This window comes from Stegodyphus dumicola, chromosome 4 (genome assembly GCF_044657685.1).
Source record: "Stegodyphus dumicola isolate Sdum_Otavi_A_Nest chromosome 4, ASM4465768v1".
Lineage (NCBI taxonomy): Eukaryota > Metazoa > Arthropoda > Arachnida > Araneae > Eresidae > Stegodyphus > Stegodyphus dumicola.
Genome location: NC_140771.1, coordinates 247,368,143 through 247,394,121, shown reverse-complemented (window position 1 = coordinate 247,394,121; position 25,979 = coordinate 247,368,143). Strand labels below are relative to the sequence as shown.

The window sequence follows — 25,979 nt, the reverse complement described above, 5'->3', positions numbered from 1 at the left end:
TACACCACAATGGATATTTCACCGCTTTCAACAAATCTGCCAAATTTTAAAACGCGCCAATATATAATTTCACGTATATCTTCGGAAATTTTGAATAAAAAACTATAATTTTTTGCATGTATGCTTAGAAATACGTCTACTTTAAGATGGTGGTAAAATTTTTAGCGATTATAATTCAAAATGTTTTTTGAAAAATCTATAAAATTATTTAAAGATATAAATTTTAAAAAAATAAATCATACAAAATAAGCGAAATATATTTGGATTAAGCCTAAATTTCGAATTCTGGAAGAAGGAATCAAGTAAGTTTAATAAAAAAAAGAGAGAGATTAATAATAAGTATATATCCTATTCAATTAACATTAAGGACCGAAAATATTGAGAGCTAATTAGTAGTTCTTATGAAGTTCTTATGAACTACACCTGCGATTTTTACAAAACTTCGTAGTTTGGCATGATTTGAGTCGTAGAATTGAAATAGGGGAAAAAAAAAAATTGGTATGTTATTTTAGAAAAGGTCCGATTTTGTGTCAAAATACCTATGTTAGAACAATGGTATATATGTTACCGTGAAAGACCGAAATTGGAGAATGTCGACTTTCACCGGAGAATATCAACATTCACCAGATACGTCGGTGAAAGACCGAATATTTCACTACATTCTTGTATATTCGGACCCTCACTGGTGTATGTCGAAAGTCCTCCACGAAGGTATCCTTCCCCTTAGGCAGATAGCCCTCGAGGCTTTGCCGTAATTAAATAACCTAACCTAACCTAACCCTCAATTGGCGGAGGGGTGGCATAGACAGTTTTAGCAACGAGTTTATAGCTGTTACATGATTCTATTACAATAAGAAATTAAAAATAAGACTGGTGAAAAATGTTAAAATCAACTGAATGTACGTACTATTAAGAGAAATTTTACGACTGATATTTAGAAAGAAAATTCCATTTCTCTATCTCAATCGCTTTCAAAGAATGAAACTATATCAAGACAAAGGAACAAGTCATACTTCGAAAAGTACCACCGCATTCCTTGAAAAAATGAAGACTGAAACAGATATTGCATATAAAAATTTTTAACGTATTCCCGTGAAATCTCCTGACATTTTACCCATAGACTCTTGTGTCTTTAGTCTCTTAAAAAGCGCAAACCGTCATTTAAATTTTACACTAGCCCCAAAATCGCTCTAATATTGCGTAAACTTCCTCTGCACAATGAATTCCACCAACGATGTTTTACTAACGCCGAAAAACAACAGAATTATTTAGTTACCCGCGAAGAAATGTGACGAACCATTTATGAAGCAGTTCAGCGATTTCAACTGCGACACCAAAACAAATGCCATTCCCATGTGGCTTTGGCCTAGATACGGGAGGTACTATTTTAGTCAACTTCCTAGAGTCGACTTGTAAAGATGATTCCTAGTACACGAAACTATAGACAGAAAAAGAACACAGATTTCAAATCTGTTCTCTGTAAAAAGAAGCAAATTCCATGTGACGTTTCGCAGAGAAATGAGTGGACGTGGGCTATTTTTAATATTCGCGGTTAGTATATAAAGACGAAAATGAGCTCGATTTATGTTCTCAAAAACACTGATCGTCCTTCTCTTCAAAATCTACGAAACTCACGCATTGTAAGTACTAGTAATGCATTTCATTATTTTTTTATATACCAAATTAAATTGTTCAACGTATTTAAAATTCTACCTCTACTAACCAGAAGAATGCAACAGTCCTCGAAGACAGTTACCTCCATATTTTTCTTGTCTAAAATTAAAATTTTCATGTGATCCAAAATGGCTGCGGTTATCAACTGCTACAGCCATCACTCAAAGGCTGTCATCTAAGACATCTCGAAAGGAATTCAGCATCACTCAGAAAGAGCACACTGCACACAATATATTCCAGGTGTATTAAATTATTACCTCAAAAGGAACCTTAGTCTCGAATGGGATATTAGCCTCGAAACACTTAAATGCGCTGTATCACTTTTCAGTTGTTGCCAATAAATATTATCGTCCTGTAATATATGAGAAATTAAATAATAAGAATCTGCATGAATGTATGCATGTTTCTCGCATTCTGAAAAAAACAACGGCACCTACAGCCATCCAGTTTTGAATACAGTAGTCCTCCACCCGAACACAAACACATGAAAGCCCGAATTTTGAATTTCTAATCGGTTTTATTATCTATTTCACATTTTGTAAAACTTTAACGAATTTTTGATTAACAAGCTCAAAGATTTCGAAGCAAGCAGTGGCAACATTACAGAGAATAAAACATTTTTATCTTCAGTGCGTGAGATTGTCTATCGGAAGTTCTAAAAGTGTGCCATTTTTAAATACTATTTTCTGATTTTGCCTTTGAATTGAATTTTATATGGCGTAAGCGTCAAGAATGTGATATTTAATAAATTAAGTAAACACACAAAATTTTAATAATAAAATGGCAAATAAAACGTTTTGTAAAAACATCTTATTATTAAGTAAGAAAACTGAACATTGATATGATGAACTGAGAAAAGACTTGGGGAAGGAAGGGGGAAAAAATTACAATTTCACTAAAATTATTTAAATACAAGCGGAAGTACCCGATGCCAGTTAAGTTAGATTAAGTGTAACGTATCTAACAACAGAGAGAACGATACCGATGGAATCCTTCTCTAATAACGCTGCAAAAAATAGGATTCATAGTCATACATTTTTCACTCTGATGCGATATGGAACACACATAAAAAATTTCCATACAAAAATAAGCTAATTCTCTCTCGTTATATCAGCAACAATGGCACGTAGTTTTCAATGATTTTCGTCTTTCTAATCAAATGGTCGTAAAAGCTTAAATTCCATCCAATATTTCACTAATAATAAATTCCATCCATTTTAGACCATTAAATGTGGCAAAAAATTAATCATAATTGATTAGAAATCAATAAGCGAACAAACAAACGCACAAACAGACATTCCTTTTTATATATAAAAATTTTGTAAAGCTTAGAAAATTTTTAGTAACAAATTCTACAATTTGAAAGCAAGCAGTGGCAACACTTCTCGAAATAAAGCAGATTTCCGTCTCCAGCGTGCAAGAGTGTTGCCACTCCTAAAAATAAGGGCGAAAATTAGAGTTTTAACTAATATCTCTGATTTTAGCTTTTTCTGGGGGGGAGTGGAAGGGAAGTGAACGTCGATCCTTCGTAGGACCCAGAAAAGAATTGTAAAAAGTTTAGTGACGATATCTATAGTAGTGACTAAGTTAATCGCGAACAAACACATTCTTCTTTATATTAGATGTACAAAATTCATAACATTAATAAACCGTCCTTACATGATTCGTGTATTTCGATTCTTGGTAATCAATAATTTCATTTTTTATCGCCTTTTATCACAGAACGGAAATGATTAGGTACTTTCATTCATTTATATGTTCGCAAATGAATGAAATACAAATACAGCGTTTCATCCGTCAAGAGATGTAGAGCGAAGTAATTTTAAAGAGACTTTATTAATTTTATTATTTCTTCATTTTCATTGTATGCAATTTAAAAAAAAAAAAAATGCATCATTATTTTGAATGGAAAATAAGCGTGTGTATGTTTGCTACGTATTTTATTCTTCCTAAAATTAGCGCGTAACTTTACGGCGGGAAGTATATTTAATGACTGCTTTCATCGGAGCCATAAAAATGGTAATTACAAGGTTTTTCGCTTGTTATGAAAATACTGCTTGTACTATATCTTTTCTGATGTTTTGCTTCTTTTATTACAATACACTTTCTACATGCGATTCACTCTAGTGTTCGAAATTTTGTATATATGTTGTCCAATAATTAGGTTTTTTTTAAGCAGGATATGTGAAACATGTTATGAAAAATGCCCTCGCGGAGACTCGAACTTGGAGCTCTCGAATACGCGCCGAGTGTGCTACCGTTACACCACGAAAGCATGCAGAAAGGAGGGAGAAAGTAATGGTAAACGGAGTGCATGTGGTGTTTTTACATAATCAGAATTATAGCTGTATTAACTAAACAGTGACTTTTATTGTATTTTTATTTGCATTTTAGTGATCTTAGAATTTTATAAATTTACTTAAAATTTTATTCGTTTTGACTTATTCCGGTACTAATTTTATGCCTTGTGATTCCTTAATTCTATATGTCTTTTTTTTTATTTTTTTTTATTATTTATATATATATATATATATAAGACCAAATAGGTCTTACGTCTCATTACTTGTTAGCTTTTCAATTTCTGTTTCGATTATATATATATATATATGTGTGTGTGTGTGTGTGTGATGTATTAGCTTTAGTCGTAGTTTAAATAATCAGACGATAGTTTTAAAAAACAGGATCCATTTATTATTATTATTCAGGAGAAATAGCAGTTACAAAAATCAGATATCCGGAGTAAATAAAAAGAATTACTAATAACTTTTTGTATGAAGTTTACTGCATCGTGACATTTAAGAAAAAAAAAACCCCGATATTCTTCTGCGAGTCTTTTTATAGGCTCTGGAAAGGCGGAGCTTCCAAGAAATGACGTCAGCCTCGTCAGCCAATCCAGTTCGCTTTAAATATCTCCAGAACATTATAAAACTGTACGTGTAGAAAAGGCGGGAAAAACAACTTGACTACGGGGCTGTGCATTTAATTCCACGTACTTTCAAATAAGAGAACGTCGCCATTAAAAATGAAAAGAACATACAGTTAGAATTTTAATTGTATTCTTGACTATGGAATTTTATTATTACATATATATATATATATATATTTTTTTTTACTTGATATGTGAAAATTGTGTGTTTATAGTTCGTGTTTTAATGTTGTAATTGTGCTTGAGTTTGTTTCTGTGGTTAGATTCCTTATTTTGTGGTGAACTTAGAGGCGACCCAAACAAGATCGTAAGGTCTATTTTTTAGACCTATTCCTCTCATTTGTAAACTTTGTGAACTAAAACAAGCTTATTACAGAAAATTTACATTGCCGAATTTTTCCCTAGCTATTTTTGTCAGGACTGCGTTTGGAAATATAACTGGAATCCTGAGCAGGAACAGGAAGTTTACTCAAAACTATGTTCGTGCTTGCGTAGAAGATAAAACAAAGATGAGAAGGGTTAAAACTACCCTTTATTTCTCACAGACTAGCACGTATGGTCTAAAACATAGAAAATAAGAACTAAACAAACTTAACTAAATAAGAACTAAACTTAGATGCTTTACAGAGAGTAGTAACGCGACGATTGGCCTTTTAACTCTACGTGTGGAGTGAGTAGAATGCCAAAAAAAAAAAAAAAAAAACTACAATACGTCTTCAAATATCAGCGAGAACTAATATCTGGTCTCAAAGGCAGGCAGGATCTGACTGAAAAGCACGCGCGTGGTAAGGCCTCGAGAAGTCTCTCTCTAAATCTTTTGGCTAAAAGCCATATCTTAAATACTTAACAATTTACAAGCTAATTTGCATAAATTAATCTAATCGCGCTTATTCTAGCCGGAAATGAAAAATAAGAGAGGATAGCACAGTTTTAATATAAACGTTAGTAAAACTTAAAATCCTTACATTTTTTTACTTTAAATATATGTGAAGGAGAATGCCAAAGCTACATTAACGATTGAAATGCAAAATAAGCAGGTGCTTAGGGCGTCAAGGAAAGGGGATACCACTGCTTAAGGGCTTAAGAAAGGAGGAACCACAAAAATTTTCCATTAATGGTTTTAACCCAGGACTTAGAACCTGTATTTAAGCCTGGGTTTTACCATGAAATGTACGATGTCACTAAACCAAAACTGAACAGAAGAAATGGCGGGGGGGGGGATCAGGCGCTGTATAGTGCTGTACCCCGAAAATATCTGTGGGGGCACCTAAATACTTTTACTATACTTTAACTTTTTGAGACCTCTAAAAGTCGTAATTAGACGTCGTAATAAGAATGCTGACGTGTGTCACGTGCAACAGCGTCAGTGATTGAAATGCGAAAGTATAAATCTATATAAATAAAGAAAAGTGTCAATGGCTTTGTCTTTCATACTAATCTAGAGTTTTATTTCGATCTTGATGAAATATAGCACACTTCACCATCAACACAAAAAGGAAGCTCAGTATCTACATAAGATTTCTCAAAAACCACCCTGCGGGGTCCGCGCTCTTTTTATACTTATATTTTGCATTCATTTAACAAACTTTTGACCAAAAATTTAAAAGCTTTGTGCTCCCAATTTAGTTTTTAAAAAATAGTAGAAGTTATATTTCTCACGAATTGTTTCTATGAAAATGTAATGATGCCATAAAAAAGTTCACTAAGTATCTTCCAAATTTTATATGGAAAACCTTTTAGCATAGTGTACTGCTTCAGCCTGTCTTGAGTGGCGAACAAATTGTTGATGAGACAGTGCTGGAATCTTTTGACGTACGTAAGCAAAAGATTAAGTTCGAAAAATACTGTCGCCTTAAAAGTTTCAGTAAGTATTCTTTAATTACTGTAAAGGCCCTGATTTTCGCGGGCCGTAATTTTCGCGAAAACGAATATATCGGTGATTTCGCGAGTTGCAAATTTCGCGAATTTTATATGAACAGAACCGAAAGTTGAAAAATTTCAAAAGTACCTAAGTTGAGAAAGTTGAAAAATTCGATTGAATTGTTCGACGTTTTTACGGCACACCAAGATCCTCTTTTTCTGACTGAACTAGAGAAGAGTTCAGTTCCAGTATTCCAGGTTTTGTGCCACTGGTAGTTCGGTTCGAATCTCGCGAACGGGCTGGCTGCATGGGTGTTTTCGTGGTTTTCCCCGTGTGTAACGTGTATACGAGCCAGTTTCCCTTAAAACGTCCTCCACGAAGGCATCCCTCCCCTTAGGCAGATAGCCCTCGAGGCTTTGCCGTAATTGAATAACCTAACCTAACCAGGTTTTGCGCCCGCTTCCAGCTCAGGAGAGCTCCAACCTTTGGACTTAACTGTAAATGGCGAGTTCAAGCGTTTGCTCAATGAGTTTATTGAGTGGTATTCTAATGAGCTTCAATTTCTAGAGGAAAACGAATCTGTCGACTTGCGCATATCACGACTGAAACCGATTCATGCTTTTTGGCTTGTGCGCGTACTTAACGGTATCGAAGCCAAACATGAGATAATTTTGAATGGCTTCAAAGAAGCTGGTATAAATAGTATTCTAAGTGAATGAGCTGCCTTCTATTAATTACACTGTTTTATATTCGAGAAATATAGTTGTATATTATTCAAAAAAATAGGTATAAGAAAGAAAGTTGTCATGAAAAAGCTTGTAACTGCAATAAATCATTAAATTTTGGGTAAGTGAAAAATTTGATTTTTTATTATTATTTGAGGCGGTTAAAAAAAGTATTTCGGGAGGCTTAAATTTTCGCGATTACGACGGGCTCCCGAAAATTAAAGCCTCGCGAAAATAGGTTACAGCCGAAAACATCGCGGAGAAAACAAAGCAAGGCGAAAACGTCGTGATACAAAACATCGTGGAAAAAAAAACATCGCAAAGAGAAAACATCGCAGTTCTAAAACATCGTGGCACAAAACATCGTCGTCTAAAATAAAGCGGTTCAAAAACTTCGCAATTTAAAAACGTCGTCGAAAATCTCGCGGTAAAAAATAAAGTATCTACAAATCATCGCATGACGATAACATCGCAAACATGATTTTTTCAGGTTTTAGTAATTGTAAATGGATATTCCCCTAATGATTTGTGAGCGCAAGATGGAAAGAAGAATAATTTTTACTTTCATATATTTTATTAACTAATAAATTTTTGCTGAGAAAATAAGAAGGAAACTTAAGCATAGAATATTAATGCAACTTGTAACACTTAATAGAATTTTAAACCGACATAGTTAACCAACAAAGGCCATTAATAAATCATTTTTTATAAAGTTTTTACTGGTAATTTTTCATGAAAAGTGTAATAAGTCGCATTTAATTTTCTATGCTTAAGTTTCCTTCTTACTTTTTCAGCAAAAATTTATTAGTTCATAAAAAAATGTGAAAGTAAAAATTATCCTTCTTTACATCTTGCGCTCACAAATCATTATGGGAATAATCATTTACAATTATTAAAACCTGAAAAAAGCATGTCTGCGATGTTATCGCCATGCGATGATTTGTAGATACTTTATTTTTTACCGCGATATTTTCGACGACGATGTTTTTAAACCGCTTTATTTTCGACGACGATATTTTGTACCACGATGTTTTAGAACTGCGATGTTTTCTCCCGCGATGTTTTGTAGTACGACGTTTTCGCTTTACGTTTTCTTCTCCGCGACGTTTTCGTCCGCGATATTTTTGCCGCGATGTTATCGGCGGATACCCGAAAATAAGAGCCTTTACAGTACTATGCACAAAATGTTTTAGCATAATATACCATCTTAGCACATGTCTACCACTGTTGCCATCAAAGTGTACCGCAAAACTGTTTGAACTTTCGATGTACGTAGGCGAAAGGTTAAAACCTGATAGGGGGAGGGAGAAATAACGCCATAAAAATTTCAATCGGGTTCAAAACTGCTCATCCAAACGAAGCGTCATAGATCTGATGAAGCACATCATAGTTGGTTGGTTGTTCCTGAAAATTTGGCCCGTCCATTCGGTGACTGCGGGCTAACATACCATCCATCTGTTTATCACGCTTAGCAGCTCTCGAAAGGAAAAGTGCAACAAACTTGAGCACAGCTGGAAAGAGAGAGAGAAACCTGAGGAACGCATCCATTCGGAACAGCTGTTCTCCTATTAGCAACTCTTTTCATGAAAGCGGAGGAGACGAAGAAAGGAATAGTTTCAATCGCTGTGTTACGCTCATGACTTCGGATGATAAAAGAACAAAAGCAGCACAAACGGATGAAAATAAGTACACTGGGCGGAAATGGTTATGTCTACCTAGGGAAATTTTATACAGGACCATTCTTCCGCCGCCCTATTTGATTATCATTAGACGTCACGAAGTGGAATTTGACGGTTTTCGTCTAAACCAGGGCTTCTTAAAATATTTTCAGTCGCGATCCCTTTTTATAACAGATTTTTTTCCCCGACCCCCAAATATAAAATAAAAATATAAAAATAAATACCTGCCTTAAATAATTTTTGGGTAAACAATATATATATATATATATAGAAGTAGTTTAAGGATTTACTTTAAGCAAAAATAAAATAAATTAAAAATTAAAGAAAATTCTAATGAGACATATATGGTTGTTTTCTGTTGCATAACAAATTAAATGTTGGTTCGATATTTGACACTGCTGGACATAAAGCTTCTCCAACATGTTTCAACGTTGAGCGACATTTGGTTTTAATCAGCCTCAAAGTGAAAAAGTAGTTTTATAAAATATGTGGTACTGGATTGAGAGAAAAACATTTAATGCCATTTTAGAAATAGTGAGAAATCTAACTCCGATCCAGAATTCAACAACGATTTTTGTGAAAACTCAAGTTTTAAGTTGAATCGCTAGATAGCCTTGCAAATTTCTTTTGCATTTTATATAACAGGTAATTAATCTATAAAAGTCTAATCTCATTAATGTTAATTAATGTACTTTCATTAAAAGTCTTATGAATGTAGTTTCTTTAAATTCAACTGTCGAAGTGAATCTTCGCGACCCAAAAATTTTGATTTGCGACCCCATTTAGGGTCGCGACCCATAGTTTAAGAAACTCTGGTCTAAACCAAACTATATTAACGGGACTTTAAGTATTGTCAAATCGAATTCATCCAAGTTATTGTGAAATTCTAATTTTATTTTTTTATTTTATTTATTTATTATTATTATTATTCAGTTCAAAGGGACAATTTGCCCAGAAGGACTATTAATTTCGTTTTGGCATTTTGAGTTGATTCACTTTTCAAATTGTTGCCACCCAATATTATCCTCCCTGTGTTATATTTGAAGAAATTGAATAATGAAGAATCTGCATGAAAGTATGTATGTTTTTCACACTGTGATAAAACAGTGCAATCGAACTTTGAATGGCGTAATCTTACTGCGAATATGGGCATCTGGAAGACCAAATTTGAAAATTTTTTATTATCGATTTCATATTTTGTAACACTTCAAACAATTTTTTATTACAAACTAAACGATTTCAAAGCGAGCCATGGCAACGTGGTACGAAAAAAAAAAAAAATTTATCTCCAGCGCGCGAGAATCTGTATCGGAAATTCTAAAGATAGGCTCATTTTAAAATTATTTTGCGATATTGCTCTTGAACTGAATTTTATGGTTTAAGTTATTGATTATCATTAGACTTCACGAAGTGGAATTTGACGGTTTTCGTCTAAACCAAACTATATTAACGTGACCCTAAGTATTGTCAAGTCGAATTCATCCAAGTTATTGTGAAATTCTAATTTTATTTTATTTATTTATTATTATTATTCAGTTCAAAGGGACAATTTGCCCAGAAGGACTTATTATTTTCGTTTTGGCATTTTGAGTTGATTCACTTTTCAAATTGTTGCCACTTAATATTATCCTCCCTGTGTTATATTTGAAGAAATTGAATAATAACCAATTAGTGCGAAGAACATGATATTTAATAAATAAAGGTAACGCAGAAAATATTTAAAAAAACGCCCCTTTGGACGTCATTTAAAATCTGAAAACTTTCGTTTTTCCCCCTTTTTTTCTTTAATATAATATATATATATAAGTTTAGGAAAAAATCTAAAGAATCCTTTTATAAATAAAATATCTCCGAAATGTCTGAGTAATTAATTCTTCATGCTTGACTATATAATGAATATTTCATCTACAAAATGTGATTTATACATTAACAGTAAAGCTGGTACTTTGGTAGACGGTTGCACAGATTTTTGGCGATTTACGTTGGCGTAATTGTTGGCGCGATTTTTACAATCGTCAGCCATCTTGAAAAACGCTGTTTTTACGCATAGTAAAGTATCCGACACTTAAAAAAAAAAATAAATATCGTTAAAAGTAATGGATTAATTTTTTGTTGAAAATGTCGTTTTTTAAGATGGCAGGCAAGTGTAAATAACTACATTTACTATGAGTATAAAATACTAAAGTAAGACTATTATTACTTTCATGTAGCAAAAAAGAGAAAAAAAACACCGCTATAAAAACATTATGCCAACGTTTACTTAGATTAAAATATTACTGAAACTGAATATCGAATTAAAAACCATCATACCAACATTTAAAAGAATTAGAATATTATTAAATTCAAATACTTTAAAATACGTTATATAGAATATAATTAACATTAAAACATATGGACAATAATTATCTTAGCAATTTTTGAAAATAGTGTATTAATTTTTCTCAACAAAATTGAAGTATACATTTATAAAATAAAAGAAAAATATGTACTTACATTTTTTGAGTCATTTAACATGTTGTTTATTGATAAGTAGCACAAAAAAAATCGAAATCATAATTTAGATAACATCTTTGAAGGAATTCGAAGATATGAATTAAATTTTAAAACGGCGCGGAAATGCACAAATTGTCAGTAACCAATTAGGGAGCTAATTACAGCTCGTTAATGCACAAATATTCTGTAACCAATCAGAGAGCTTATTACATCACGCCTAGAATTAAAATTATTTAAAAATTCATACATAATAAAATCATTTTTTAAAAAAATGCAAAATTAAATTGTATTTTAATATTTAACAACCATAAATAATGTTTAAAACATTAGATTAAATTTATACATATTAAAACCAATTACTTTTAAAGTAAGGTGACGTCATTGATTACATCATCGACAACATAAAATTTCATAAAATATGATAAACAATAAAATTTTTATTTCAAATAAAAATGCAAAATTAAATTGATTTTTAATATTTAGAAGCCATAAATAATATTTAAAACACGGAATTTATGCACAATAAAACACATTATTTTTTAAATAAAACGACAACAAAGTATCGGTTACCATAAATAACTTATCCAGCAATGGGTTTACCATAAGTTGTATTATTCGCCAAAATCCTTGCAACCGTCTACCAAAGTAGCACCAAATTTTCTAACGTAGATAACCCTCAAATGCTTTCTTATAATCAATTACCAACTAACCGAACGCAAGTGCTGGTTCACTTTTTAATCAACATTTCTTTGAATCTCGCTTCAAATGTTTCGTTTCTGCAATTTATAGAAGACTGGTATCGTGTTTAAATTTCGAGTAATCCAATTTTCTACGCAGATTTACCTTCTTGACTTCGAAGATGAGTAGTTTTGGGCCTATAGAACGGTTCGTTATATGACTACAGGAATTTAAATGCGATCGTGGAGGCATTCGGCTGAAAGTTTTTAAATAAATCTAGCCTCGGAGCTGTGAATCAGTTAAATCAGACTGCTTTAGACTAACCTACATTTAAATATTTCTTTTTAATTTGTCATTATGTTCGTCCATCATCGCTAATACGATGAACGAGGAATCTCTGTAAAATTAAATGCAGCCATTAAAACTCATGTTACAGATACTATCTTTTAGCAATTTGCTTTCTATAATTCTCCCCCCCCAAAAAAAAAAAACCTGTTGGAAGATCACTCTTTGCCGTGTCGACTAATAGAATGATTAAACGAATATCATTGTTTTTGATAAGAGATCTTGGAGATAATATGCAGATTCTTTTGTCACTGAAGGTTGCCTCGGTCAATTTGTCGTTTGAGACTGGGTCAGAAAGCTCAATTTCTGGTCACTGGTTTGGTAACTTCATAAATCTTTGGAGATTTTATATAGCACTGATGTTTGGATTTTTCCTTAAGAATATCGTAAATGTTCGTTTCGACTGTTAAATATCCAGGCCATTGGATATACGAAATCGCATCTCTTTGTGGTGCAGGTACACGAAATGCTGTCACAGTAAACTTTCCCGTCCCTTTTATTTATTTCACATTCAGACGAAATGCCATCTTCCCGCATTTTATTTCAATAAAGTAAAAACTCGATTCTTGTCAATAAAAAGCCATCTTGGATAATATTAATTAATTTTATTTACACTTTTCAAACTCAAACATATAAAACACCTCCATCTTAATAAAAACTATCAATAAAATCGATAATAATAAAAACCAAATCAAAATTTTATATCTTTAGAACATCTGATGCTGCCATTCCAGAAAAGCTTAACTCTGTTTCCTTTATTTTTAATTCACGATCTTAATATAACTTAAATCAGATCTTAGAGTTTCTTTTTATTCTGATGTTGCCATTCCGGCAAAGCATAACTCTGTTTCCTTTATTCATAATTCACGATGTTTACATAACCTTAGTTCAATATGAGAGCATCTTTTTATTCTGATGTTGCCATTCCGAAAATTATAACTCTGTTCCTTTTATGTATAATTCACGATATTTACATAACTTAAGTCAGATCTTAGAACATTTTTTTATTCTGATGTTGCCATTCTGAAAAAGCATAACTCTGTTTCCTTTATCTATAACTCACTATCTGTACATAACTTTAGTCAGACCTTAGAACATATTTTTATTCTGATGTTGCCATTCCGAAAAAGCATAACTCTGTTCTTTTTATCTATACCTCACTATCTGTACATAACTTAAGTTAGATCTTAGAATATCTTTTCATTCTGATGTTGCCATTCCGGCAAAGCATAACTCTGTTTCCTTTATTCATAATTCACGATCTTTTACATAACTTTAATCAGATCTTAGAGCATCTTTTTATTCTGATGTTGCCATTTCGGAAAAGCGTTGTAAGGTTTATCTTAATTTCTCTAACAGTTAATTTTTAGTTAAAAGTTACTTTCCTGTCCTCTCTGAATTTCAGCTTGCAACTTCCGGCCAGAACGTATTTTGAGAGTCGCGATCAAATGCAAATGAGGACAAGAAGTATTTAACTGCGAAGTTCTACTGACTTCGTTAGAAAGCCAGTGATTCTGAGCCTTTTGACGATATTCTCTCTAAAGCTATTATTACGCTCAGCCGTACATTAGGGCCTTTGATAGCTTCGTTAGTTAGCGTTAAGGGGCCAACTCTGTTAGAATCTTGATACCTCACTACCTGTACATAACTTTAGTCATATCTTAGAACACCATTTTATTCTGATGTTGCCATAACTCTGTTTCCTTTATTTATAATTCACGACCTTTAGAGTCAGCAATTGCATTTATTTCATTGCAGGATTTGGAGATTGTATTCTGGTTACCAAAAGAGGGAATAATGGTGAAAAGCGGCATACAGTCGGAGGCGGGAGGAAGCCGAGCGTTTAATTTCATAACATAATTTCATTTACAGTGTTTGGTTTACATTTTAATAGCGGGAAAGGATGAATATTGGTAAGAACGGTAAATAGTCGGTGTTACAAGGAAGTCGATCCATTAATTTTGTTACAAATATCATGTATAGTCAGTAGATTTATGATTATGTTCTATTTTAGAGAGTGAAAGAATGAATAATGGGAAGAAAAGAAAATAATTCAGCCGTTTGGGGGCTACAAAAGGCAACATATTATTCCTTGGTAAGTCTTACATAAAGGCAGCTAAAATTAATAAAACCGTAAACAATTCTCAACCACAAATAAGTATAGTCGGAAAACGCGTATTTTACGATGCTAAAATTCGTATATTTTACGTATTATTTTATGACGAAGAAATTTTGACACACGGCCTGCGAGTGATTTCGGTTACTTTATTATCCATTAAATCTTCTCGCCCCCTCTCAAAAAAAAAAAAAAAAAAAAATTCCTTGTTATATTTGACAAGAAACTGACGATAATTTCTTTGTCCTAGTTGCTCATCCGTTCAGCGCACTGATAATTTTATTTCAGCAGTTTTGTGGATTCAGACAAAACAAACAATGCCGAAGACGAAGGAAAGCCAACCCTAACAATATTCGACGCATAGCCCCTGGAGACTATGAAGCTGATCGCAGCGAATCAATTGTATTTTCAAAGACGCTCCGAACTAAAGTATGAATGGATTGAACAAGTCTCGCCTACGCAGTTTCCAAGACGATATAATCCCACTTCGACTACCAGATAATGACTGGATAAGATGAAGAACAATATCCATGGGCGCAAGCGCAATCAGAAAGCACGAAAGGAAAGGGTGACAGGAGGGAGTCAGAAAGGAGGGGGGGGGGACTTCTGCACGAAATATGAATCACGGTTACACCAGCAAGTATTGTTCTCCACCAACAGTAATAAATTCAGAGAAACGTACGACTTGCTTGCAACAATGAACCAAGATGGAAGAAGGGAATGCTGACAATATATTCAGATGAAAATATTCCAGGCAGCACTGCACAGAGTAAATTTGGCCAATATATATATTTAAAAAAAAAAATCGTGAGTTTTAAAGTTAAAAAATTAAATTTGTAATATTATATAATATGCAGTCAATTAATGTAACTTTATATAGCTTATTCCAGCGAAAATTACGCATTCGAAACTAAAAAATTGTTCAATTAGCCTACTAGCACAACTACACACTTGAAACAAACGTGCTAAACCCACACTTGTAACTGAATTTTAGGAAAAGGATAAGCGATTTCTGATACGATAAGCGTGTCCATCCAGACCCTTTGTCCTCTTTTCAAAATTTCCCGTTTTGCTTATGCGTGCGCATTGCAAGAAATCTAACGTTATCTACGTAAATAAATAAAATAAAAAAAATTTTTTTTAAATATGAAATCTTTCACGTCCAAAAAAAATTTTTATTTAATGTTTTTTTTTGTGTGTTACCTTTGTTTATTATAAATATCATGTTCTTCGCACTTAAGCCATAAAATTCCATTTAACAGCAATATCGCAAAATAATTTTAAAGTGACTACATCTTCAGAATTTCCGATACACAGTTTCGCGCGCTGGGGATATTTTTTTGTTTTCCTGTACAGTGTTGCCATTGCTCACTTTGAAATCGTGGAGTTTGTTAATCAAAAATTCGTTAAAGTTTTACAAAATATGAGTGAAGATGTGAAGTCAAAGTGAAGATGAGTTCGATTCTTCGTTCAGGAAGAACGAAATTACGCATATGCGTATACTACATGACGACAGAGAAGACGAAAGATAACATTATATAAATTATTATTACACATATTGTTATTATTATTATTATTACATGTTATATACATTATTGCATATTATTATCGCTATTTTCTGTTGATGAAGTTACGTCTAGTAGTCCATAGGCTAGTTGACGATAGACAGTGGAAAAGTCGTGGTGAAGACAGCGATGAAGTAAGAGCTGTAAAAAGGCGAAAAATCAGGATAATAAACAGTGAATGCGAAAGCGACAGTGATTCCGCAGAAAAGACAGAATACCAGAGGAGGGGGCGCACTTGGCGCTACCCTGGAATAACTAAGTGCCGATTTTCGATGCTTCGAAGGTATGTGCAGATCGTAAAAGTAGTTGCAGATGATAAGCACTATGATGCACAGAAGGGCATAACCAGTAGGATAGTCCTTGGCGAATAAATGGAGAGTCGACAGAGACCAGTGTGCTACGGCTGTAGCAAATCAGGCGGAGCAAACCGTGAGTAAGTTGAGAACGGTACAATGCAAAGCAAAAGAAATGCCAGTGATTGCAAAAGAGTCTGAGAGTCTATGTGTGACATACATAAATAATTCTATCTGAACACATTATACAAAGCAATAAAGATGTCGAAAAGTTTACACATAAATGACAAATGAAGTGACATAAATATATACAATGTGGACATGGATATAAGCACAAAGATATAAAATATGCATCATAATAATTGAGGCACATGAGATAATTATAGAAAATGATCGTGTTCACATGATCATAGATTAAATCATGTTCACATGATGTTTAGATTAGTTATAAGAGATGTCTGAGTACCGCAAGCGGTCTTTTTCTATTCGCCCCATCATTATAATCATAATTTAATGGAGTTTTGAACTTGAGACATTTTACTAAAAATTCTTTCGGCAAGAGTTGCCATACAAATATGAATTTCAGGGATTTTAAATTCTCTGTGGATTGTCGAGTTCCTAATGAACCACGGACAATCCACAGCTTGTCTTAACACAACATTTTGCAAAACTTGCAATCTTTTGATGGCAGTATCATTTGCATACTCCCAGACAGGGCAGGCATAAGTAATTATGGAACGTAGCATGGCTTTGTAAATGAGTAATTTATTGTCAAAGATAGAACGCTGTTCCGAGCAATTAAGGGGGCGAGTGTAAAAGTCAGACACCGTCCCTCCCCAAGTGTTGACAAAGGACAGCCCATCCCCCTCGGACATCCTTCGATATCTGACAATGTAGTGTCCGTACACCCATGGCAGTAGGAAATCTTACCTCCATGCCTACACCCAAGGGGAAGACACATGGATGGGAAGACAAGACAGTACCAGTACGGTCCCTGCCAAGCCTGGACCTACCACCGAATAAACGATGGCTCTGGTCTTGTAAAGACTTTTATTTAACCCCAGAAGTCGAGTTTGGTAGCCAGGTCTAGCCAGTTTACTGGACAGAGCTCCGTCCCCAAAAGAGAATGTAAAATTCAGAATGGATAACGTGCAATCCGAAGAAATACCGCTCGAATCAGGCGAAAGACCGTACGACCGCAAATACCTTCCGAAATATATATATATTAAAAAAAAACATCAGATTTCAACGGAATAATTTTACATTAGCTGTAAGACATTCATTCACAAATATATAGAAAATTGTCTAGAACTGCTGGTTCGCCCGAACGAAAAAGGCATAGAGTGCAAATGGTTCACACTTCGAAGCGTTATATAAAATGTTTTGGACATACATCAAGCGACTATGTGAATGTTGACATTCACCGGTGAATGTCGACATTGATCTTTCGCAGTAACATAAGCACATAACAGTACTCACAACATCACCAGTAGTAGAACAACATCACGTAGTTCATTAAAAAGTAACTATCCATTTTTAAGGTATCTAATACAACGCTTATTTAGTCACGGACGACTTATCTGTATTACTATCTCACGGGCCATAAAATTATTAATGTGAACAGTAGACGTGAAATTCAGCGATTTCGCATCTCTCAGCGATAAAATTACTGCTTTATCTGTTTACGGAGAAAACCATACAATAATCATGCATTCAGACCATACCATTCAGGAATCGAATCCGGCCTGCATCTGCTACAGTCCAGTGGTCTTAACTCTTTGAAGGGCGGTGGTTATCTACCAGTAACCACCTTTTCTACTGAAAGTCTTACTCACTCGTGTGAGTGGTTTTTCAAGACTGACCGTTTCTGAAGTTCCCTCGTAGCTCACTAGATGGCAATCAAGAAACATAAGCCGGTAGTTGATACAGCAATTCGTCTTCAAGAAAATAAGCATCAGCCATCGAAGACAGCATCACGACGATGTGCACTCTGCAGCACCGAGAAAAAGCCTGTAAGAACGGTGTGGGAATGCAGCACATGCAAAGTTGCACTCTGCTTGAAAAAGAAAAACTGTTTCCATCAGTACCATAGAGACTGATTTGTAGGGATGTGCTCTGTGGGCGGTGGTCACTGACGCTAACCACCAGACGGGGTCATTTTTTTCACGCGTTTTGGGAAAAATGTGTGTGATTGTCGCCAATAATTTCCTGGTAACTCCTGATATAGTAAATAAAACAAGAGTTTTGCTGAAAAAGTTAATTGCCTTTTCTTGCCTCTCAAAGAGTTGATCGCCTCCTAAAAACAACAGCTCTTTCCGAACATTGAATGAGGCCATACAAAAAAAAAAAAAAAAAAAAAAAAAAAAAAATCCAAAATACAGGTACATCTACAAACCAAATCTAAGCCTAAAAGTGAATGAATGAGTACAAAATAAAAGAGAGGAACAACAACCATTCGCAGCGTCCGCAACAAATAAAAAATGCGTTTCATCATCGCTCTTTCGACTTCTGGCTTCGGACAGCAAACCGTTTATAAAGATTAGAGCAACAAGGACTGAAAAATCGCACTGAAAGTTTCCTCGTTTACGTGCTGAAATTGCGACCATAATAAAACACTAAACTGGTACACGACCAGTCTACTTTTAAAAGCGCTCCTTTTTAATTTTCTGGATACTGCCTAATAAGATTGCCAAAAAACAAAAACATTTGACCTGCTTTTCGACCTGATGCAACGCGGCTACAATTCTGTATGCGCGACATATAACTTTTCGCCAGCAACTTTTCCCAATTTAAGATAAGGTATGACACATAAAAACCAGTAACAATCCAGACTACATTAACTCGATGAAGAAATAACAGAACGCATGAAAGCGGATCGTTATGTTTGCACACCGAAAAAAGATATGTAATTATTTCTCCTAGCTTTACAGAGAGTGTTCACACATTTTTGTAACCATTTTTTAAAGATTTATATTAGAATTCTATTTTCTAATATGTTCAATCTGACAGCCCTTTCGTTGAACCATCATATTACATCTTGATTTCCAAGATAAAAGTCCTTTCCTAAAATCATCAAGGTTGATTTTATTCCACTTCTCCTTCACAATCTTTCAGAGTTCATCCAATGTTTCGGGACACCGCTTATAAAGAGCTTGTTTTAAAAGCTCAAATGCACAGTTATCCATAAGAGACACAACAGGGGACTTGGGTGGGATGCATTTAAAGGGAATAGCCTCAAATTCGGTTTCACTTCTCATTTTTTTCAGAAAATAGAGCAGTAGATTTGGAGGTATGGCTTTGGAGACTTATCCTGATGGAACTTAAAATAGTTGTTTGGATGAAGGGATGGGATTTCTCCTTTAACAATAGGCGCTAAAAGATATTTCTGTTAGTAACCCGAATTAATTTTGACATTTTTTTCTACTACATTTTTTACTAAGTCTTTGCTCCTAAATCGATCTTTTTCTGTTGCAACCACACCTCGTCAAATATAACTATAAATTTCCATTTTTCACCTGCCAAATAATTTTCATACCGCAATCTGCACACAGTCTAACGCCGAGAAATATGTTTTCGCGTTAGGCGACGAATATCATGTTTTTTTTTTTTTTTTTTTTTTTTTTTTTTTTTTTTTTTGTTGTTGTTGTTGTTGTTGTTGTTGTTGTTTTGATTAACTTTAAATCAGATTTTATTAAAACCATGCTTTTCAAATCTTCTTTTAATAATTGAATAAGAGTAGTTCTCTTAGGACAGCTCAAAAGTATAGCCTTCGACGGCGACATTTTAAAGAGAAGAATATTTTCAATGCTGCAGACGATAATTAAGCCTTATTCCAACTGAATGCCAGTCACGTTTGTATTTTAAAATTAATATTTAAATTCATGGAGAAAATGAAAATCGTTATAAAAATGTGTGAACAACCCTTTGCATTTAGCAAGTAAAATAACACTTACAAATAATGCGTTTACATGCTATCCTCTTTTTATATAGAGTCATCGAGAATGGTAGACCTGATTTTAAATCACTACGGCTTAGTTAATTACAGCAAAGCACTCGAAAGCTATCTGCCTAAGGGGAGGGGTGCCTTTGTGAAGGACTTTCACAGGGAAAGTGGCTCGTATGCCGGTTACACACGAGGAAAACCACGAAAACGTCCATGCAGTCAGCCTGTTTGGGATTCGAACTAACAGTGTTCAGCGACTTTTACCGCTTGGCCGTGGTGGGCCTTTAAATCAATATACTGCGCTTTATGGTAAATCAGTCTTCTTAGTTTTCCCACCAAAATAATTAAAAAATGTCCAAATTTTTACTACAGGAACCTTGTTATGAGTTGGCTTGCTTATTTAATAATGGCAAAGCACTCGAGGGCTATTTGCCTGAGGGATACCTCCGGGGAGCACTTTCTAAGGGAAATTGTCTCGGATACTCATTACACATGGGGAAACCCACACCTTTGTTATGCTTAAAAGGCTTTTAGAGACTTTAGTTTTTTTTTTTTTTTTTTTTTTTAAGCAGGAGATTTCAAAAATTATCAACGCCTTCGCCGGGAATCGAACCACGGAGCTGTGGAATACGCGCCCAGCGCACCGACCACCACACCACGAAGGCATCCTAAAAAGGCGGGAGAAATAACTTATATACTCCCCTTTTAAAGGGCGACTGGGATTTTTAGGGGACCCAATCGCCAAATCTTGTGTGCGGAGAATCATCATCCACCACCCTTTTTAGTTCGGGCGCCACTGTAGAGACATTAGGATTTTTCTGAAGTAGGGAAGATGAAAAATGAGCAACGCCTTCGCCGGGAATCGAATCACGGACCTCTGGGATATGCGCCCAGCATGCAAACCACTACACTACGAAAGCACGCTATAAAGGTGGGAGAAATACCTTATAGGCTTTGCTCAACAGAAATGATGCCATCACCTTTAACCCGTGGGCATTGTACATGGCAACAAAAAGCGAGGTTTGGTGGTTATGCAATTCACATGTTTTACAACTGTTCAATGTGACTTTAATTAATTCAGTTCTCACTTCGCGAGAAGGCAGAAATACATAAAAACTCAAAATATCTATATTAAAAATTACGAAGCAAATCTCAAACGCTTATTTCCTCGAAAAAATTCCAAAACGAATTAAGCATGATTTAATTGGCAATAATAAATGAATGCGTTATCTTTGTTGTTGCGAAGCTAAGTTTCTCTAGATTGGCAACAAATCCACTAGTCTCCTGTTTCAAATGTAAACATCAATGGCCGACATTAAAAACAGGCTTAGCGGCAATTAAACAACTTTAAAATTGCTGATAATTCTAAAAATATTGCACACAGATATACTAAAGGCATAAAATCCTTAACCGGAAGATAAAAACAACATAATTCAATCATTTTTAAAGCAAAAAATGTACAATTTACAAACATATAAGAGTAAAGAAACTCACATCACTGAGCCGGATAACAGAGTGGATATAGTATATATAAATATATTTATATACGTTTAGTGCGGCCGATTGCAACCAAAATACGAGATGCACATCTACATGTTACAGCAGTCCTATATACAAAATTTCAACGTTCTGAGTCTACTCGTTTTTGAATTATGCGAGATACGTACTTAGTACGTACATACGTTCGTACAGACGCCACGAAAAATTCTCTTCAGAATTCATTTTTTATAATTTCAAGCAGTTTTATATATATATATATATATATATATATTTTTTTTTTTTTTTTTTTTTTTTTTTGAAGGAAAAGAGTCTTTTATTCTGTCCTTACGTACAGATATCACGCAAAAACATCGTTAAATTGCATTCGATAGTGGTCAAAATGGATACTTTCGTTGAAATATGCTGCCTGAAACTTTTCGCGATTATAATACTTCCTTTTTACTTCGTACAAGGAAGTAAAAAAACAAGGAGAGGGTTTCGATATTTTTTCGACAAGTGATTAAAAAAAGTTCATTGTATGTATGCAAACGTACAAAACTGCACTTCATTAGCCATTCAACGATCACGAAAAATACGTTCGGCTCCAGTTACCAACCACTTCCCTCTACTTTAATGAGAATTCCCTTTTCGGTGGTTCCAAGAGATTGGCTAAAAGTGCCACGGCATTCTTTTATTAGACAACTAATTAAGAACCGAACTCGAGAACTGACACGTCCTCGTGTACGTCGTATCTTCGCAGAGTTAAAAAGAATCCCAGAACCAGTAGTTCTCAAACAGAAGTCGACTACACGTCCCATTTAATTTCCCAGCTAGGTGTGACGTCACGGTTCGGAAAGATGCCTCTCAGTTAATCTTAAATTTGCATAAATGGACGGTAATCCTTAAGAGAAAGATCCCAGGCTCTTATAATTTTTTTTTTATTTATATCATCGATTCAATTAAAACTTTAAAAGCACTTATAATAAAAGGTTAATGGACGATAAAAACCTCCAGGCTGTATAAAATTGGCAAGACACTCCTCTGATCTCTTCCATTAGTGAAACTCTCCAAGCATCAACTAATTGATGTCATGGATTTTAATCATTGATTTCGAATTTTGCTTTCTATCAGCGCTTTAAAGGAAGATGGGAAAAGATTTTTGGTGAATCTTTACATTATGGTAACTTGGCGATGTTTTGGCGAAACTTTGGCGATTAACCCTGCTACAGCAACCTGCCAGTTTTTTTTTTTTTTTTTTTAGCCATTTTGTTTTTACGAACTAAAGTTTTTCTTTTTTAATTTATTTATTTTTATTTTATTTTTATTTTTATTTATTTATTCAACATTTTTCCCAACATTCTGCTAGCCGAATTACGCTTATGCTAGAAATTTTATGATGGAACAAAAGTGCTTAATCATGACGAAGATCAGGTGCGAAATTGGGAGAAAGTGTAGAATCGCCCACTGCTTGCCGCGTTTTTAAGAATTGCATATACACGGTATCCATGTACACATCGACCTATTTTCACTTAAAAAGTCAAAGAAAATTGACAAAAATCCAATTCTTCTTACCCTTGTAAAAAGCTCCAAACAAATAAGTGGGCGATTCTGCACTTTAGCAGCGAAATTGTTTCTAAGTGCTTATTAGCTAAAATCACGATCGGAATTTTCCGGAAGATGTCACATAACATGTCTCATGATCTCTCATTTCTCTGTGACAAAATAATCTGTGATTCGAACTGTGTACTTCTCAGATTATTGCTAAAGTCCTAGCTAGTAACCTTTATCGCCTTACCAAAATGTCGCCAAACTACCTGTTACCATATTCTAAAGATTAGCCAGGTTTTTAAAGCATATAAAGACATTAGCCTTTTTTGAAGCAGGAGGCCTGAAAAAAATGAGCAATGCCCTCGCCGGGACTCGAACCCGGACGTCTCGAATACGCGCCGAGTGTGCTAACCGTTACAACACGAGAACATGCCGGAAGGAGGGAAAAAATACCTCATAAACAGAAGACTTCAAACTAGATTTTAAAACTTTACAAGCTCAGAAAATCGCTTGCTGACTTAAAAGGTCTGTCGCTAGGTAAAACGAAATAAATCTCAACATGGTCTTTAATGTTAAACGACAATAAACGCCCTGTACTATTGACAAGAAATTAAATTATTCGTATAATTTTTCCCTCTCTATTTTCGAATAATAAAATTAGTTACAAAAAATAAAAAGAAAATCTAAAAGATTTCAGTTTTTAAATTACTTTTTTTTTTTTTTTTTTTGTGTGTGTGTGTGTGTGTGTGTGTGTGTGTGTTACCTTTATTTATTAAATATCGTGCTCTTGGCACTTAAACCGTAAAATTCAGTACAACAGCAATATCGCAAAATAATTTTAAATTTAGCCTTAGAATTTAGAATTTCCGATACATGGTCTCGCGCGCTGAACATAAAAATGTCTTCCCCCCCCGTTCAACGTTTCCATGGCTCCCTTTTAAATCGTTCAGTTTGTTAATCAAAAATTCGTTAAATTGTTTCAAAATATGAAATCGATAATAAAACAAATTCCAAATTTGGGCTTCCACATGCCATATTCGGGTCGAAACGTACGTTATTCAAAATTGGATGGCTCGAGGTGCCGTTTTTTTATCACAATGCGAGAAACATACATACATTTATGCAGATTCTTCATTATTTAATTTCTTCAAATATAATACAGGGCGATAATATTGGGTGGCAACAGTTTGAAAAGTGAAACGAACCTTCAAAGCGAATCGACGCAAAATCGCAAAACGAAAACAATAGTCCCTCAGGGACAAAGCCCCTTTGGACTAAAATGGGAGAAAATAAAGCATTTCCCTTGTAAATTACCATATTACAACGAAGGAGAGGATAAAATGTAATTAATGAAACTTAAGGCAACACATGAAGCAGTGTCCAGTATGTAACGTTAATTCAATGTCAGACAATGCAGAAAGAGGAGAGACTTTTTTTTAGGCTAAACAATGCCAATTCTCAAGCACCTCAGACTCAATACAATGTGAAAGCCCATTTTGTAGAATAATAAGGAAGTTCCAGTTTCCGTCATCAATTACATCAAGAGTGATTGATTTCCTAGCAAAGAATGGAATCGTTTCGGTAAACCATTCATGCAGCCGTAAAACCAACCTAAATTGCTTTCGAATTACGTTTTCTATCACCCTCTCAAAACGGCTGTCACGTCTTTCTTACTCATAAAAACTGCAGAACTCAACAGAAATAAGAAGAGGAAAAACATATTAATGTTAGATAATGTTAAAAACTTTTGTGTAAATATAAACAATTTTAGTGAAGTTATGTTTAGAATTGTAGTACTTTTTGTATAATGTAAGATGAAATGCTTGAAAACGCGCAGCTCTGTAGAAAGAATAAGACCACGCGAACAAGTTGCACTGAGTTAAATTGCTATCGCACTAAACTGGCGAAATATCGCCAAGGTAGCCATGGTTTTGGCGGCTCATTTTGTTCGCCAAATTCCGCGAGAGATCGCTAAAAGTCCCCAAACTTAACAAGCGTTTGGCGACATTTTGGTCCAGTTCCTGTATAGTAACAGATATTGTAACTGAATTTATTAATAATAATTTCAACTTTTCATGTTTAAAATTGTAATTAAAATATGAAGAGTCAAAGCTCTGCCAAACAAATTACAGGGGCAAGTCTATTTAACATTGCAGCAAATAGCTATCTCCGTAAATTGGCGATGTCTCGCCAAGCTGGCGACGGTTTGACGACTAATTTTTGTCGCCAAGTCGCGATATAAACTTGGCGATCTTTTATCGAAATTGTAGTTTTTGTATAACTGTAATTGGTATTGTTACGTTCTGCGGATTCGTGGATTTGAAGTGATTGATGACAACACTTGAAGAAGAATGAAAGCACAATTTATTAGCCAGTATTACTCAGGACAGTTCCAAATACGCGTTCGAGTCATCGAAAAACTACGACAAACACGCTGAAACAATCAGCAACACAGGCGTCAGGCTACCACACTATAATGGTGAAAACAGCTTCACGGCAATGCACTAAAGTACAGCTCCCGACTCGTTCGAACGCTCTCCAGCTACTCTCTGAACTAAACACTCTACTACTGAACTCAACATACTCTACTCTCAAGCTACTCTACATACTCTCCTACTCCACACGCAGGTTATATATAGCTTTTGATCTGTCTT

At 34.5% G+C, this 25,979-nt stretch overlaps 1 protein-coding gene and 1 long non-coding RNA gene across 2 annotated transcripts in view; one reads left to right on the top strand and one right to left on the bottom strand.

The window, feature by feature from the left end:
* GckIII (Germinal centre kinase III) overlaps positions 1–25,979 on the bottom strand; it is a 228,210-nt gene that overhangs the window by 157,000 nt on the left and 45,231 nt on the right. The window lies entirely within an intron of this gene.
* Positions 1,509–25,979, top strand: part of LOC146997851 (uncharacterized) — a 95,762-nt gene continuing 71,291 nt past the window's right edge. The window contains exon 1 of the long non-coding RNA XR_015040907.1: positions 1,509–1,640. This is a non-coding gene — a long non-coding RNA (uncharacterized LOC146997851). The remainder of the gene's footprint in view (positions 1,641–25,979) is intronic.